At 37.1% G+C, this 19,858-nt stretch overlaps 1 long non-coding RNA gene across 1 annotated transcript in view; it reads right to left on the reverse strand.

Moving 5' to 3' along the window:
- The window catches only part of LOC143435276 (uncharacterized), a 209,633-nt gene that overhangs the window by 66,116 nt on the left and 123,659 nt on the right, over nt 1–19,858 (reverse strand). Inside the window, exon 3 of the long non-coding RNA XR_013105416.1 lies at nt 8,086–8,148. This is a non-coding gene — a long non-coding RNA (uncharacterized LOC143435276). The remainder of the gene's footprint in view (nt 1–8,085; nt 8,149–19,858) is intronic.

Here is a 19,858-nt window from a genome sequence, read left to right on the forward strand (position 1 = left end):
AAAAGTCTGCATAATACATTCTCAGCATGTATTCTCAAAAGTCCACTCAAATACATAAGTATCTAATCTATGTGATATTCGCAAATAGCAATAAATAACTTAATAACAAGTGCTATGGAGAAGATAGACTGAAATAAAATTCTTGATTTGTGGCCATGCAGTTTGCCTTGGTTGATTCTGATTCTTTAATATTGCTTATTAGATATGGTAAACTGCAGAAACGTCCACGGTTGTCCCCCTTACCCTGTTTCTACCACGTTGTCATGAGATTTGACATCCTTCTTGCAAAATGCTACCTTTTCATTCTTCAATATAGATGAGCTTTGTAAATAAGCGAAATAAGCCTAAATAGCAGGAGACTTAATGGGTGTTCATGTTCTTTTTCTTCTGCTTCTCCAATTAGGAATATGACTAACCTGGTCCTACATGATGTAGACATTTAAGAAAAGGACTTCATGTATAGGCTTCCATTTCCCTAAGAATTAAAGACAACAACTCATATATGAGACTTTGTAAAACTACAAAGTTCCAAGAGAAATATCAACTTGGTGAAGAAAAGACCCATAAATTGGAATGAATCTTCACTTGCTATACATCTGACAGAGTATTACTATCCAGAATATATAAGTAACTCAAAATAATAAATAAAAAATCAACAGCAACAACAAAAATGACCCATTCATAAATAAATAAATAAATAAATAAATAAATAAATAAATAAGCAAGCCTGGGTTCTGAATATAGAGTTCTCAAAAGAAGAAACATAATGACCAAGAAATGCCTCAAAAAAATGTTCATCATCACTAGCTTTTAGGAAAATTCAAGTCAAGACATCTTTCAGATTTTATCTTCACCCACACTGAATGGCAAAGATTAACAGAATAACTGATGTCAAATACTGGAAGAAGTGTGGAGACATGACAACCCTCATTCACTGAGGAGATAGATGAAAACTACCGTAGGCACTTTGGAAATCAGTGTGGAGAATTCTCAAAAAGGTAAAAGGAAATCTTCCATATGAACCAGCTCTACAACTACATGGCATATGCCCAAAGGATTTGAAGTCACACTCCACAGATATTTGCTCAGCCATGCTCATTCATCTTCTATTCACAGTTACTAGGAAATGGAAACAACCCGAGTTCCCTTCAACTAACCAATCAACATGCAGCACATATACACTATTGAATACCATTCATCTGTAATGGAAAATGAAATCATTAATGTTGTAGGTAAATGCCTGGAACTAGAAAAGGTCATAGCGAGTGAGGGGGACCCAGAACCAGAAAGACAAATGTCAGAGTTTCTCTCACGTTGGAGGCTCATAGTTCTAAATCTTCAGAGGTAAGTATTTATCTTGAAGTAACTTTGAAAACCAGAAAATATTTTTAAAAGGAATGTAGCCAGGGTAGGGGAGAAGGGTTGAATGGCAAGGTACAAGTGATCAGGGAAGAGCCAGAGAGGGGACCTGAACTAGGAAGAGGAGAGGAGATAGATACAGAAGAGTGAGGGAGAAGTAAAATAAGATTAAAAATGGCTGAAAACATCATAAGGATATCTACCTTCTAAAAACCTTGTGGTAAAGATAAGTCTGTAAAAATATACATATGTAGCCAAAAAAAAAAAAAAAAAAAAACCCACCTCTCATCTAGGCTAACAATGATTTCTCAAGAGCCAAGAACAATTTCACAAAAATAGAAACACCAGGCATGAGAAACCCTCCTTTGAGCTGTTGGCCAACATTGTCCAACAGATTTCCTTAAGATACTACAGGGCTATTGCTTTTTCCCTTGGCTGCCCACTAAAGAGGTGGAAGGTAAGTCTCTATTGCTGAAGAAACCATGGACTTCACATGCAGGGCCCAGAGACATCTGAGCTAGAATTGACCTGAATGCTTTCCCCCAAAAAAACTAGCTTGCATGTTACTAGAAGACACCATGCAAGTTTCTAAAAGAGCAAAGAAACTAATAGTCATACCCAGTTGTATTGCCTGTTCAGAATAACCAACAACCAGCAAGGCACAATAACCCTAAGGGTGCAGTAGGGAGCATGTATACTTTGATAGTAGCCAACAGCTTTCTAATTTGACTTAAAGCCTACTCAACAAGAGGGAAACCACGCCTAGTACTAGAATCCTATCCAACTACCCAAGGCTAGTAGTGAAACTGTGCTTATTGGAATAGAACCTATAATCACTTTACTAAAACAACATAATCCTTAACTACATTTTAAATGTTATCTTTATACCCACAGAAAAATATAGTCCTCCCTCCTAATGGAAAACTCTCTTTACAACAGACACAATTCATTACAGAAAACTACAACCAATAATATAAAGAGGTCTACAGCCCAGTCCCAATATATACATCCACAATACAACTCCCATATATAAGGTTCTGGGAACATAGCGTAAGAGGAGGCCGAAAGATTATAAGAGCCAGAGGATCAGGAAGTTTGCTGTGAGATTGTGTCTCCTACTAACCTTAGAAGTTACACCTATAAAGTCTCACCAACATGACTGCCTGAATCTGAGCTGAAAAAAGGACAACAGAAACAGATTAAAATAATAAAACATGCCAAAGCAATCGGGGGTGGGGGAAACTACAAGGTTTCAAACCCATACAAAAAACTATAGGCAACTAAGAAACGTTAAAAGAAGGAGAAAGTCTTTCCCAGGGATGAGACCACCAATTGGTTATCCGATACCAAAATACTAAATGATAATCCCTGAAAACATACACACACACACAGACACATAGACACTGACACACACACGCACATGCACACACACACACACACACACATATATATATTAACTAGATCAGTCCATATACTGTTATATGTGTGTGTGTGTGTTTATACTTAGGAATATATATATGTATACACACTCATATGTACATATAACAACAATTAATGATAAATGATGTCATGGATTTGAAAGAGAGAGAGGAGGAGTATATGAGAATGAGGAAAGGAAAGGGGAAAATGCTGTAATTACATTATAATCTCAAAAAGAGCGGGATACAACTAGTTTGGCTCCTTAGGATGAAACATGCATAGGCCAGGAAATTGGCACAGATGTATCAGCTGGGGGCCTAATGCCCATGAAAAAGAGCCCAAATGGGACCAGTAAAGCTACCTGGCAAACTCACAACTGACTACAGGCACACAAGAGAGCCCTGCCAAGCCCAACAGATTTCCAAAAACTTCCCACTGGCGACTCCATTTGGAATCAAGACTAAATAAGCCATTGCCTTAAATTCTATGTGATAAGGTGATTTGTCATTCATCAAGTAGTCAACTAAAAGACTAATTGTCACATACTTGAAAGCTTATACACCTAAGCATTTCATCTAGGACTTGGTGGATTTAACACTGTTCTAGCACACACATGGGGAGGTGAATGTTGTAACACAAATCTACAAATTACTATGGCTTCACTTCTCACATCCATTGCTTTTACAATGTCATTTTCCAACAATACATTGTGCAGCCAGTGTCGTCTCATTCAGATTTTTTCTTCCTCATTTCCTGTGACTCTTAGCATTCATGAATTGTGTTCCTGTACTCAAATGTTTTTTTTCTTATATATAACCTCTGTATGATTGTCTCTCTCTCTCTCTCTCTCTCTCTCTCTCTCTCTCTCTCTCTCTCTCTCTCTCTCTCTCTCTCCTTGTGATGGTCTCTACTGCCCAGTACAGTAACCAGTCTTATTCTAAATTATTTCTTTGAAAGTACAAAGAATAACAACCACTCATTGAGGCATGGTTACCCTGTATAAACCCAAACGATTTAACATGTTCTTGTATATTGCCATCACAGAGAGGATAAAGCCTAAAGTAGCACACAATGACAAAAATATCCAAGCATAGTCCATGTCCCTGTAACTGAGTCAGGTTAGTCTGCAGACAAGTATTTGGAAATAAAGAGCTTATAGTGGGTATAAGGCTATTGTATGCATTTCTCAGCACAACGGATTTGGAAAAGGGTGATTTTCATGAGTAGAAGAATGAAACCACATCACTATCTCTCATGCTGCACAATAACCAATTCCTAAGGCATTAAAGACTTTATTGTACTATCCAAAACTGTGAAACCATTAGAGAAAACATATATAAGGCACTTTGGGATACAAACAGGGATTTTCATGTAGCACATGAAATAATGAAGAATTGATAAATGGGGTCATATGACATTGAGAGACTTCAGCACAACAAAGGCAACCAAAAAACTGAATAGAACAGCTTAAAGAAATGGAAAATTTTGTTGTCTACACATCTGGCAGAAAATTAATATTGAGGATACATTAAAAACAGCCAAATTAAGTAACAACAGCAAAAAAAATGCCTTTCAATATATAGGCTAATGAACCAAACAATTATTAAAAGAAACGATATGAGTGGTCAAAATATAGCTTTTAACATGTTCAATATTTTTAGTCATAAGGGAGATAAAAATTAAAGCAAATTATAGGTTCTACCTCCCCAGTCAGAATGGCTATTATCAAGTAAACAAATGACAACAAATGCTGGCAAGAATGTGGAGAAGGAGGCATCCTTATTTGCTGTCAGTGAAAGTACAAACTGATGCAGCCAATATGGAAATCCATGTAGAGAATTTTCAATAAATGAACATATAAACAACCATATGATTCAGGTATACGTATTTTTGAATACCCTGACTGTAAGGCAACATATCACAGAGACACTACTACATCCACATTCATTCAGCACTGTTCATAATAGTCAGAAATAGACTCACCCTAGATGTGTGTCAACAAATGATGGCACATGTGCAACATAGATGTGTGCGTGCGTGCGCGTGCCTGTGCGTGTGGTGTGCGTGTGGTGTGCATGTGGTGTGCATGTGCATGTGTGTGTGTTTAGGTCACAAAACTAAAAGGGAGCTCTTGAGAGAATGAGAAATAGTAAGAGATAGATTACTATTAAGGAAAGCGGGAAATAGAGTAACAGAATACATATAAATAAGAAGTGGAAGGCTCACTTACTGGGACAAGAAAAAGAACCAGCTGGAGGAAGCAGCTTGTGGGAAATGAGGAAGAGGAGATATTGTGGAACATGGAAGGGAAATGAACGAGAACAAATTATGTAGGAGGATATCACAATAAAAGTATGCTAACTTAAAATCATAACGTAAAAATTTTAATAACTAATATATGTTAGTTTTAAAAGAACTATTTTTAAAACTTGCTGCTTTAACTGATTTGTGATTAACTGATCAGTACTCAACTTGATAGTGCCAGTAGATATTACCCAAATTTTCTTAAGTATTCTCTTATGAAATCATAACAATTTTACATATAAGTAGTTAATTTATGTTATATTTTGTATTAAAATCAGTTCAAATAATCTTATACCCAAATAATGTTTTTCATATTCTGTTTTATACAAGATATATATATACATGCAAACTATTTATCAGTTACATCAACTAGAATAGTCCACTTGCCAGCCAGAATTTAAGTCCATCATACACAAGTGGTTTGCATAATATATTCCTATATGTACAGAAATCATCTTCAGAGCTGAATTATTTTTTCAAATACACCATACTTTTTATTCTCATTACATTAGTCTTAAAACTGAATATTGTTTCTGTCTCAAACGCTACAGATTTTGTCACAAACATACATACTAACCATTTTCTTGGATGTCTGAGTGGAAAAGTCATTATTGTCTTTCTAACAAACAACAAGAAAGGAAGATGCTGAATATAAAACACAGACCTATGTGTCTTCCTATTATTTGGTGATTTACCAAGATTTGTTTCTTCAAAGAATACTTGCAATGCAATGGGATGTATGTAACCTAAACCACCTACATTTTAAAATTTTATGTCTAACTTGAAAATCTAGATACATACATTTTTAACAGTTATTCTTCCCAAAATTATCTAAATTATCTAAACTTCATTTTTGCTTGGCTATAAAGAATTAGAAGAAATGAAAGAAAAAAAAAGGATCACTAACACCCTCATTCAAAACAGGGCACAAAATTCATGTTTTACTGGATATTTTTACACTTGCCACACTTGCATTTTGAAAAGAAAGAAAGAAAGAAAGAAAGAAAGAAAGAAAGAAAGAAAGAAAGAAAGAAAGAAAGAAAACTGAATGTACTGAAGCTGATTTTTAAAACTATCAATGCTATCACTCCAGTCAAATTAGCTTCATGCCAACCCACAAGGGTCAAGGATAATTCTGTTTCCAGAAGGAATTTCATATTCTGAGATTGATAGTCTTCCAGAAATATTGGAACAGGCTTGATTGTCGTTCAGTGCTTAAGCAACACTTTAAATGACATTTCTTTAACATTTAAATCCTCAGAATTAAAAACTGTATAGGAGTATTTTTTTTCCTATCAAATATCCCTTATTCTAATTAGCATGGAATAGTTAAATTCTTCACTAACTTTGAATATGTCAATACATAAGTTAACATGTGAGCAACTTGAAAACTCCTAAAATATGTGCATTCATTTGGAAGTTTATCCCAGCTACTTACTCTCTTCAAAGGAGAATTAGTCTTGAGAATATAGCTCAGTAGTAGATTGCTTGAGAGGCACATGCAAGGTATTGCAAAATAATAACAATAAATGAGGAAAAAATCTGTAATCTCACCAAGAAGAAAAGTACTCACCCATTTTTTTTTTTATCTTTGGCACCAGGTGCTAGTTAGATAGCATATCATGCCAAGTACCAGGTACAACACCAATGATTCCCAACCTGTGGGTGGCAACTCCTTTGGGGGTCATATATTAGATACCCTGAATATCAGATATCCACATTACAATCCATAACAGTAGTAAAATCACAGTTATGAAGTAGCAATAAAAGTAACTTTATGGCCGGGGAATCACCACAACACAAGAAACTGCATTAAAGGGTCGGAGCATTGAGGAAGGGTGAGAATCACTCGGGGTCATTACATTTCAGGATTCAGAGTTACCTAAAACAACCATAGACCTTATTCCTTGAATAAATGATTATCCACAGATTCCACACTCAAAGCCATACAGCATGTGAACTCCCATTAATCTATATGCAGCCCAGCATTCCACCAGGAAAATCTTCTGATAATATCTAATATCCTTTAATATCACCAATTAAGCACTTAAGCAAGCCACAAATCATTCTGTGTATTCTGAATCCTAATGCTATGAGAATCATTTGAATTGCTTTTTTTCCATTCAGTATAGTTGTGTTGTCTTACCACATTGAGAGTCTTTATTTAAAAAGTACTAAATTAGGAATATCAAAGTCCAAATTTTGGTGTGCCAATCCTGGACTCTGATTGACTTCTCCTTTTCTCTGTACCATACCAAGGTAGGTGAAAATTGAACTCTGTTACTAAGCCAAGGCCCACAGATACCATAGAATAAGAAATCTGATTCTCCATTGTGCTGGTATTAGACATGACACTATTGGTTCTTTTCAGCTATAACTTCCATTAAAAGCAACAGGCAGCCCACTCGGCAAGAAAATCGATGGATGGTGATAAATTCAGAAACGTACTACTGAAAAAGCCAATTAAAGCCTTGTGAAAAGTTATGAATGTTAATGTGTTCTCAGAGATGAAAGAAAGCAAGCTGCTTTTTAGCAGCCAAATGTTTTAGCCATTTGCTTCACCCCACTGAGAGGCTCTCCTGTTATTCTGATTGTTAGCACTACCTTCCTCTACGCTCATGCCAAAGCATGAAGTAATTAATCTTCCCTTCCTGCAATACTTCTCAGTCAGTACACTTCCCTACGCACTCACCCAAGGCAAGACAAAGGAGAGACAGATGTGATTGGCATCTTGAAGAATTCGAGTCATCACACTGAGCTGTGAGCTACCTAGCGAGCAATGGGAGTCACCTCAAATACAGAAACCCATTAGCAATTTTGTCCCTTGCCAAGAGTACTTAGTTTTCAAAATGAAATCTTGAAGCCTCCTTGTACCCTGCATGACCCTTCCTTTCTGGGGTTGCAGTGGCAGATCGTTTGAAGCCATCTAGCTAAGCTGTATAATATTATAATTATGCTGTCACCTAAGGAGGTTTCACAGAAAATTAATGAAACACCACTCACCTCAGACAAGAGCTGAAGCTTAGAGCACTCTCCTGGGGTTCACATTTTCTGTATCAAATTTGTCTTAAAAAGAAAGAAAAAGAAATCTCAAATTATCATGCAAAGTACAATGCAAGGAAACAGTTTCATGTCTGTCTACCTTTTTTTCTTTAATTTTTGGACAGTTTATTTCTTCTTGTTCCTTATAGAGAAACATACCATTAAAATCATTCGAAAATTATACAGGAAAAAATAACAAGCAATAGAATGCCATGTCTTGAATATTGAAATATTCAGTAACTCTCATTGGTTTTCATATAATTACAAGGTAAAAAAGCAGTTAATTCTTCGGGGATCTGGGAAGAGAATGCGCTCTTTCAGATGTAGCATAGAATGTGCTTTTAAAGATTCATTCCAAAATTTAAATACCCTTATCTCCATTTGGGTTACAAGAATCCAAAATGCACAGTACAGTTCAAAAAACATTACATTTCAATAATATTTGCATTCTCTCAGAACCAGCCATTATCTGTAAGTAAGTGAATAGGAAGGACATGCAAAACAGCATTTGCCCCTTTTTTTTTTTACCATGACCAATCTTTTTATGTGGATGGGACACCCGTCTCCCATATATTCCTTTATTTATTCACTCACTCTTACCCAGTTGCTCATCTTATACATCCAGTATATCGTATTTCCAAACATACAGTCATTTGACTGCATTTTAATGTTTATAATACAGAAAAATATTTCCATTAAAAAATGGAGGCTACTACTGCATCTAACTACTATGCCATGGCCAGATTGAGGTGATGTGTGACTTCCTCTTCTATTACCATTGGCCTCATAACCCAGTGCAGACACCAGACCTATTCTTAGCCATTGGCTAGTGTGATATATAGTTGATTCTAAATGCTAGCTTCATGGAATCTAGAATCATTTAGGATACAAGCCTACGGGCACCCATAGGAGAGATTATCTAGGTTAGATTAGCCTCTGGGCATGCCTGTAAGAGGTTATCTAGAACAGGTCCTTTAAAGTGGAAAAACTTACAATAACTGTGGGAGGAGGTACCATCCCTACCCTTAAACTAGGATCTGACGAAATGAGAGAGGGGGTGGGGAGGGAGAGAGGGAAAGAGGGACAGAGGGAGAGAGGGAAAGAGGAAGAAAGGGAGAGAAGGAAAGAGGGAGATCCAGTTGATCTTTGGCATTCATTTCCCACTGCTTTGACAATAGATATGATGTGCAATGTTTTAATCTCTCAATGCCATCACCTTTCCACCATGATGAACTTGGAACTATGAATATGAATTTCCCGATCTTATTCGTATACTTTACATACTAAGTTACAAGCAAACAGCTAAGACAGCTAAAGTGACCATGAAAACCTCAACGTCTGAGTTTCTAGTGCTAATGTTACAAACGCCTGGCAATTACTCTTGAGGTCTTATTTCACTTTGGATATCTAAACCACTAGTATACATTATCAGTGATAAAGCCATTCAGCTGTTTCTCTACTGTTTAACAACCATGCCTTCTAAGCAACAGGCATGTCTAAGCACCATGAATACAAAGGTGAACAAAATTATCTTATCTGACTATAAGAAGCATAGAATTCAGAAAGTTGATCACATGTATTTAATTTTGAGTATAAAGGTATATGATTTTCCTGTTTCTAGCAAAATTCTCACTAAACTTAAATGTGTATTGGAGAATACTTAGCAGTAAGGTCAGAAGGAACTATAAAGGCTTGATTGGGTCTTGAGGATTCTGCCCCTATAAATAGGTTAATAGTTTTGTGTATTAACAGATTACTGGATTACTGGATTACCAAGGGATTGACATTATAAAAAAAAAGAAATAAAATGTCTGGCTTCCTTGCTGTGTCTCACCATGCCCTTCCAATGTTGTGGGGTCAGAAGATCTTCACTAGGTAAAAAACAGATGCAAATGCCTTGTTCTTAGAATTCTAAACCATTTGCTAACTAAACTTCCTTTCTTTATAAATTGTTCTGTCTATGCTGTTCATTTCTAACAAGAGAAAATGGACTAAGAGGGGGGTCATTTGTAAATCTGAAATCATTTTGAGCAGAGTCACAAACAGCAGAATATTTTTGAATTCACAAAAGTATAAAATATACTGGGAAATCATTGGATCTCTTTCAGTTGATTGATATTGAATGAATCATGGCATTTATGCATTTAAAGAATGAGAGCGCAAAAACATGAGAAATGCTATTTACTTGGAAAGATCTTGGTTTGGGGGGATCTTGGATTTGTTTTGTTGTTGTTGTTGTTGTTGTTGGGGAGAAAACAGTCTATTACATCTCACTGGTTACAGATCATTATGGAGGAAATCCAAGGAAGGAATTTAATACAGGAACTGAAGCAGAGTCTGTAGAAGAATTCTAAATGACTTCCCTCCATGGCTTGCTCAGACTACTCTCCCATACCATCCAAGATGTCCCACTATGGATAGCATCACTCCTGGTAGACTGGGTCCTCCCACATCAGTCATCAACTGGGCCATCTTCCTCCCAAATTGCATTGCTTTGAAAACATCTTCTACCTCTTCAAAAACTTATTTAATAATAAAAACCGAGCAAAACTTGTCTGTGCCTCACGTAGATTACTTAAAACTGTAGACATACTGTGATGATGATAGTAACAAAATCCATAAGATTGACTCTGATACTTCTCAGAGAGAATACTTCATGTCACTTATACGTATGACAGAATAATCTGAGGATTTCTAGTGCTTGTCCAGAGCTTAAATAGAATATAAAGACCAACTCAGTACAGGTGTCATCTCCATGTACCATAAATCCAAACCCTACCTCACCTAAAGCAGTTGAATCTCCCTTTAGGAGACAAATGCCTGAACAGGGCCCGAGACTGAATACAAGACAGGAAAGATGGAATGTTCCATAGAGTTGAAGAGTAACTAAGAAACAGGAAGTCATTGACAGGCAACTTGGCTCAGCAAGTAAAGGCACTTGCCTCCAGGAAACTACATTGTGGAGGGAGAAAACTGATGTCTACACAATGTCCTCTGACCTCTACATATACTCTGCTCCATACATGTGAACACAAACATACACATAATGCATTCATACATAATACAGTAAATAAAGACAGAAAGAGGGGGAAAGAGAGAGAAAAAGAAAGAAGGAAAGAGAAAGAAACAAAGAAACAAAGAAAGAATTTAAACAGGATGTCTGGTTAAGTGAACATCTGACAACAACTGTATCTGATTACTCTATGCCTACATGTTTCTACTATCCACCCATCCACCCTCCAGGAATGCTCAACCTTTTGACATTGCTACACAGTGCTATCATTTGTAAAGCTCATGCTTGAAAAATATACAACTGAGTCATAAACAGATGGAGAAAAAGTCCTAATTCTTTAAGCATGCTTATGATTCTGTGTTGGGCCACATTCATAGCTATCCTCATAACACACAGCCCTCATGGCACACATAACATGCAGGCCTCAGGTTGGATGCATCTGCAAGGCTAGTTGGCATCCATGGAAACAAATACTCATCTTTGAGGATAACCAGATGGAAGTGGAAAACTTTATTAACTGGGAGAATTTAAGCCAAAAAAAAAAAAAAAGCACAATAGTATTGTCTGGGTTAAGATGGCAGATGAAGATAAGTAAGGAAATATAAAATCTCTAGTATACTAAACTTGTACTTTTCTATCACTGGTAAAATATTATGACCAACACAAGTTATAGAAGGGAGGGTTTATTTGGCTTGAAGATTCAGAGATATGGGTCTGTCATACAAGGAAGCATGGCCATAAGCAATCATGTTAGCTGGATTTGGAAGCTGAGAGTTCACATCTTGAGAGTTCCCAGAGAGAACAGAGCTGTGGGACTGAAAGTGACAAGAGGCTTTGAAACCTCAAAGCCCAACCCCTGTGATCTACTTTCTTCAATAAAGCCACACCTCCTAAGCTTACATTCAACCTCACCAACTAGCAATGAGATGTTCAAACGGCCTAGCCTATGGAGATACTCACTCAAACCACCATGAATGTCTTTTCAGAAACTGACGGCTCTTACATTTTCCATTATGTCTGCAGACTGCAGCTGAGAAAAGGGATATTTGGGGGTCTAGAGAATGAGGAGTTGGTAAACCTTCTCTTCTTTCTCCATTTGGGACTAAGGAACAAAAGGCCCATAACAAGAAAGATATCTGAAGTGACAGACCATCTTCAAAGAGCCTGTGTAGGGTGGTTTCACCATCACCAAGGCAGAGATGGACCAAAAGCGATCCTGGAAGAGAGTGCACTTTCCAGAGTGTTTTCACTACCTCCTAAAGCACACTGTAGGCATTCAATAACTTATTACTGTGCTAAGTAGCTATTGCCAACTTCTGCAGATAAGAAAGGATGAAAGCAACGCCGTTTCAAACTCTTTATCTGTAAATGAAGAACCACACAAACCTGTTTTAGCTAAACCCAGAGAAGCTCATTAGAAGAATTAGATCTTTTCCCACCATGCAAGAAAATTCATATCACCTCCAAATTTTGTTCCCTCCTCAGCTTCGTTCCAAAGCTTTCCCTTAGCCACCTGTCCTCAGCCATAACATTTCCATACCTATATCTTTCTCCATCTTTAATTTTTCACTAATCCATGCTTCCAGTTAACTAAAACCTTAGAACATAAAAACTTTTAACCAGACCACCAGCTCTTGGGCAAACACCCAGAAGGAAGAAATAACAGCCAGCCATCACACTAGAAAAGGACAGAATGAAAACAAAAGATCATAAATCTTAAAATATAGATGGACCTATTTTATGAAAAATATATGAAGACTGTGAAGTGGAGACAAAATGGGATTCATTTTCAGTAACAGTGTGCCATGACCTTAATGTTCCCACTCTTCTGTTCTTCCCCAGAATGTACAACAAGTGGCACTTAAGACTGTATTTAACTCCTCTCCGAAGAGTATTAAACTTTTAAAGCATTAAAGAGTGCCTGACAACTAGAAGGAGCTCATCTAAGATGTAGCAATTTGTGGACATCTTCTCTCTGAATTCCAAAAACAGATTTTCACTTCTCTACTCATATAACATGCAGTGGACTGGTGAATTAAGTCAGGCACAGTATCTCACATTAGAATTGCTGTCTGGTATGGCATTTCTTCCTTTATAATCCATGATGGGGTTGGTGGGATCAAAGACAGACTTTCTCTCCTGTAACCATCTTCCAACCTAGTACAAAGATGATAAAAGGTTCACCCACTGCACCCACAGCTTGCAGAAGCTATTGAAAATAAATGTGATTTTTGTTTGTTTGCTGGTTGGTTTGGGGATTTTTTTGGGTTTTTTTTTTTTTCTTTTATTTTTTGAGACAGGGTTTCTCTGTGTAGTCCTGGCTGTCCTGGAACTCACTCTGTAGACCAGGCTGGCCTCGAACTCAGAAATCTGCCTGCTCCTGCCTCCCAAGCGCTGGGATTAAAGGCATGTGCCACCACTTCCCGGCTACTGGTTGGTTTTGAAAATAAGTGAGTTTCATCCTGTGTGGAACCAGTGGCCAAAAATAGTATTGAAAGAGATGAAAATGTTTGTTTGTTGGCTTTTCAAGACATGGTTTCTCTGTATAGCCCTGGCTATTCTGGAGCTCATTTTGTAGAACAGACTAAACTCAAACTCACAGAGATTTGCCTGCCTCTCCCATGCAGGGATCACACCTTAAGCACAGGAGATCTGGGGTAATAATATCCAACAGGCAGACTCTAATGGTACCCACACATCTTTATGACATTTCTCTGAGGTCTTTGGTCACTTAGCTCTCAGTGCTTATCAAACGTCCTCATAAGTCATTCAGTGGATTTGTTTTCACATAGACAATTCAGAAATGTTTAGAACCTAAATATAAGCTCCTGACTAATTACGTTTTGACCACCCTTCACATAGAAAGTTGTTTATTTGAGGCCTGTAAAGAGGGAACAGTGGTGAAGAGAGAGCCGATCTTCCAAAGGACCCAAGATTGGTTTCCAGCAGCCACGCTCATAGCTAACAACCATAAGTAACTCTTGTGCCTCCAAGGACATACACCACACATACACATGCAGGCACACACATAAATAAAAGTTAAAATAAGCTTTAAAGTTGTTAGTTTCATAAAGTCAACATTTGAATCTTTTCATTGAAATTATTAAATTTTTAGCATTTTCTATCCCAAGTCGTGGCTATATTTATTACCTTCTTAAGGAATTTTGAAGTTATTTTTCACATTTATAGCTCTTCCTCCAGGGATGGATTTTTACATATGCTGTGAGGTATAAATCACATTTTTTCTTACACGCCACCTTATTGTACAAACACATTTTATATTAAAGGCCTGCCTACACTGTTCCCACTGCCCTGACACACAAACTTCTCACAAAACAATCTTACCCTCTCCACTGGGCTCTTGAGAAGTGCTGGTTCTCATTCAAGGAAGCAGTGGTCTATTCTTGTTGAAAGCTGTCCTTGTTTAATTACTACAGATCTAAAACAAATTTCTGGTTTCTGCCAAAGCAAGGCTCTCCTGTTCATTCATCATCTGTTTTGTCTTAACTGGTTTGGGCTTCCCCCCCCCCCCATTTTCATAAAAGTTTCAAATTGACATGTCAAGTTACATGCAAACACAATATTTTTATAACTACTCCGTGGTTTGACAGGAGCTTCATTGAAACTGTCAATCAGTTTGGAGAACATTGACAGGCTGATGGCATTGCATCTTCTGTCTTGTGCATGAACACTGTTCATTATTCCATTTCCTTATGATCTTAAAAAATTCAGGGGCTAAGGAGATAGCTCTGTTGGGTAGAATGCATGCGTTGAATCCATGAGGACCTGAATTCAATCCCAAGCATCCATGTCAAGGGTGAGGAAGGAGTAAGGTGGTATGGCAGGTTCCAGTTGCTAATAAAAGCACCAAGAAGTTAAGTAAAAGACAGATTTCCAGTGTTTGTATCGGCATCCTAGTACACTTGATTTCCAGGCCACCGAGAAATCCTGTCTCAAAAATGCATGTAACAATCCTTGAGAAACAGCACCCTGGGGATGCAGTCTTCTTCCCTCACACTAATGAGCACACACGTGTATACACACATCCAAAAAGAATTGCTGTCGATGCTATTTTATATTTGCTTCATGAACATCCAATATCACTACTACTCTTATTCGTCAGAATTTGAGCTTCTCCATCCTTCCATAGGTGGTCATTTTTAAATTATCTGACTATTATTGCTAATACAGAGAAATGCATCCTGAGTTCTACATATTGATCTCCCTGGTCTTATTTTCATAAATCCTGCTAGAGCTACATATTAAATTTAATAATGAATTTGTGGACTCTTGGACAATTTTCAGATAAAAATATATATCATGACAACAGCCCATTTAAGCTTTATGATCCCTGTGGCCCAACCTGGTTCACAGAACACCATTAAACAGGAAAAACAATAGCTTTTATCTTTACCTTGTATGGGTTTTAAAAAAAATAAAATTTTATCCTTTTGCCAATGTGGAAGGGTTATTCTTTATAAGAACTTGAAGATTTGGAGAAAAGGATAAGGAATGGTTAAAAAAATATTCCTTTCTTTTCTAGAGAGAGCTACAATAGCATGGAATAGCACAAAGCCCTATATAAATATGTTTAAAATATAATACATTTAAAAATATTCTTTCTATTTCCTTTTCTCTTACTTTTTATTTTAAGACAGGGTCTCATGCATTCTAGGTTGGGCTTAAAATCACTATGTAGTTAAAACAATTTTGAATTTGTGTTTCTCCTGCCCCTGTCTCCCTGTGTTGATATTAATAGATATGTACTATTATACCTCATTTGTGTCATGCTGGGGAACAAACCCAGGCCCTTGTGCTTGCTAGACAAGTACTAATCAAATTGAACTACACCTCTAACTTATTTTGCCAAATTATTTTTATTAAAATAATCAATTTACCTTTCTCCTTTACTCTGCAGTAAATTATATTGATTTATTATCAATAAGCTTAATCTCCCATTCTACAATTAACCCAGCATAGTTATAATACAGTAAACCACTATGATATCACTGGGTCGGTTTAGAAACGTTTCATTTACTGTCTTTACATCCACGCTGAGTATTGGTGGCCTGTAATTTTTTATTTTATTAATAATTTAGATATTTATCTAGTTGTTGCTTCTTTGCAGTTCTTCTCTTACTCTTTATATGTTTACTATTTCTTGGCTTTCCTTACATTTCACTTTACTTTTCAATTCACTGAAAGGTTTGATGTGATACTGTCAAAACCGTGATTTACAATCCTTCACAAATTTGTCAGATAAGTTATTTCTTAAAATATTATTTCTACATTATTTTATTTCCTTGAGCTTTTTGATTCATATACACATATATATGTACATAAAATATCTATATATAGTATATATATATAACATATGCTGAATATATAATATACAATATTACTACAATATATACTTATTAATAACTATTAACACAATGCATATTGTATTATATGTTAATATAATAATGTATAATAAAATTATTGTATGTGAGCGTGTGTGTGTGTGTGTGTGTGTTTGTGTGTGTGTGTGTGCACGCACTGGAACATATTAGAAATCTCCATATGTCAGTTGTTGGGATTCAAATGAAATTAAACTGAGGTATGGTCTTGCCAAACTATCAACTCACACATGACCAGCATCTCATTGCAGAACCTGAGACCAAGATTCATGGAGCTCAGCAGGAGATGGTACACAAAGTATTTTCAGCACCCATCCTTTCTTCTGCTCACTCAACAGTCAGCAAGCCTTCTGTCTACAAAAAGCAAGTGGTCCTGATCCACACATGGGTTAATCAGCCTGTCTTCTGTGCCTGTGGATCCTTCCTGGGATGATGGTTCTTCTCTGTGGTACCTCAGCGTAATTGTGCTAGGTAGACTGCTAATATAAACTGCTCACTTGGCAATAGTAGAAGGTAAAGTTTGCTACCTATATTTTATGGTGTTGACAATAACCAGGGAGTTCTCTGTTGAAAAAAAAAAAAAGCCCCTGTTATTTCATTATAGACTACTACTCCTTAATGGCTCCAATTCTAGATCAGTGGTCATGTAGGAGTTATGGCTGAATGTAAAATTTCAAAATAAGGAAGTGTATATATTTATACTCGTCCAGAAAATAGAATCTGTGCATTGTATAGGAGAAATGCATATATACACAATATGTAAATGCTTGCATACCCAACACATATGCACATACATATGAGTCAGCTACAAGGGAGCAAGAGACTAGGTTAGATAGGTTACACTAAGGAGAATGGGGTAAGAAAGTACTCAGTCTGTTAAAAAAAAAGGAGACAAACACTTCCACACAACACCTAAGAGTAAACAGCCCCACCTTGTCTGCTCTATTCACAATTACATGAAGAGTCTCTTGCCTCAGCACTCATTCCTGTCTCTCCAGAGGACCCACACAATTTGCAACAAAAATGGTACCTTTTTTTTTCCAACAAAATGTAAAGTTATACTCAGCTCAGCTCTCTCCAACTGTTTCAATTTCCTCTCCACTCTGAGATAAACAGCTGTGGAACTTTAGAAAAACAATAAAATCTCAACCCAGAAATCACCAAGACTCTGGCCTTCCCCCCCCCCCCATTTTCCAGCAAGCATAACAGTCTCCAAAGGAGAAAAGCAGTAAATTAAATGATAACCCTCAAAGCCCGTTGTTTTTTCCGATGTACAATAAGAGCTACCCAAAGCTGCTCTGTAGGTTTCTAGAGAGGATTGTACATAGCAATTCATTAAGGTACTGTCCACAATTCCTGTGGCTTTTAGTCCAAAATGAAGCAAATCTACTGCCATGATTAAAACCAAAGAACATCCACGGGCTGGTCCAAAGCCCCCCCAACCCTCCACCCCCACCCCCACACATAGCAGAGAGCTGCCTTGTCTGGCCTCAGTGGGTGAGGATGAGCCTAATCCTGTAAAGACTTTATGCCACAGGGTGGAAGTATATTCAGAGTGGGGGATGTCCTCTCAGAGGTAAAGCAGGAGGATGGGGTGAAGAATTCTGCCAGAGAGCACAGGGAGGGGGGCTGCATTTGGTATGAAAATATCTAAAATAATTAATAAGTTAAATAAAAAAGCAAATGACAATGCACAGCTTCTTAAGTATGTATTCACGTAGGAATTTTTCAATTAATGACCTCTCTCTTGCTTTCCAGGGCTCTACCTTATAAAGTCTAATTTGCTTCTTGGACACACATGAGAGAAAGAGCTGACAGCGAAGAGGCCATTTCCCCTGGACTGAGAAGATTTAAATACCAAGTATGACAATTCAGCCATCAGATCTTCAGAAAAAAAAAAAAAAAAAAAAAAAAAAAAAACCTGTCCTCTGTCTCAGTGTTATTCATGAATTGAACCTATGTCTACTTACCTCACCAGAATTCTAGACTCAGATTGCATGTGCAAAAATGTCTTCACTCATCACTTATGAACACCTTAAGAACACCCAGGAATTACCCCTTTGCAGAGTCAGAGAAATTCAAAGTTATGCACTCCATGGTTCCTAAATGAGTACAAAGGATGTGCTGAAAATAGAATCCATGGTTATGAGTATCTATCGCAGCATTCTTTGGAAGGTCTGCACTAATTTTTCTGGCATTTGTGAACAGTAGCTTTCGGGAAGAGAAGTAGAGTGAACTCTATTCAAACTGCCCTCATGATTCAGCAATGATTGTGTGCCTCACAGATTCCATTATAGCATCAATTTCTGATGAGACAGAATATAACATGGAATCACAATGTTACACCAAAAGACTTCTTGCTCCTTATTGTAATTCATCCTATTCATTATATCCCTGAAGAAAGGGAGGAACTGACCACCCAGAGATGATGCTATTATCTGACACCAGATAATGAGCTAAGAGCATCCTCAGAGCCATAAAGATTCCAGAAAAGGTAGAAAATGTCACTGTCAGCTTTGTATCTTCCTCTTAAAAAGCCACGTGCAGTATGAAAATAAGGAGCCATGGAAGAATGTAATGTAAGTCACAGCTGAGTAAAATAGATTTTAAAATTTCTCCAAGTGCTCTGTGGCTTAATTAGTGAAGGATAAGACTTAGAAGAACTGAAAAGATGCCTAAAAATATTGATAAAAACAAAGAAATCTTATCTGTTGAGCATATTAACTGTAAAATTACAGAACCTATACAGTTAAACAAAAGTAAAACAAAAATAAAGTTTATTGCTTTGAGCAAATTATAATAGGCACATTGATGAACACACAATTACATACATATATCTTTTTTTTTCCTTTTTTTGTTGTCTGAGAAGACCATTTAGTTAACACAGAGTAGGAGAACTTAGCGACCATCCTTCAGAATGACACTGGATATGGGAATGAACAGTGCTTTACACCTGGCTGCTCAAGAGCCTTCTCCCTTCTATGACCTTTCACCTTCCTCTCTCTGCTAGAGGACCAGAGAATGCGATGATTTCATTAGAGTAAATTACATATCATGAGCTGCTGTGATCTGCCAGCTAAGTTTAAAGGCGACATCTCAAGTCTCTGCTTCTCTCCAAGAAATCGATAATGCCTCCCTGTGCAGCAGGATACTGAGCTGAGATCACTTTGTCATGTTTCAAAGCAAATGATACTGTCTGTGGAGATGGCCAACAAAGGGCAAAGGGGTACACAAGTACAGGGAGTGTTCAGCAGGGCATTTAGAGTCTTCTACATTTTTTTTAGCATCATAAGAGACCTAGAAGGGTGGCTTGGTGGGTAAG

This window comes from Arvicanthis niloticus, chromosome 20, assembly GCF_011762505.2.
Source record: "Arvicanthis niloticus isolate mArvNil1 chromosome 20, mArvNil1.pat.X, whole genome shotgun sequence".
Lineage (NCBI taxonomy): Eukaryota > Metazoa > Chordata > Mammalia > Rodentia > Muridae > Arvicanthis > Arvicanthis niloticus.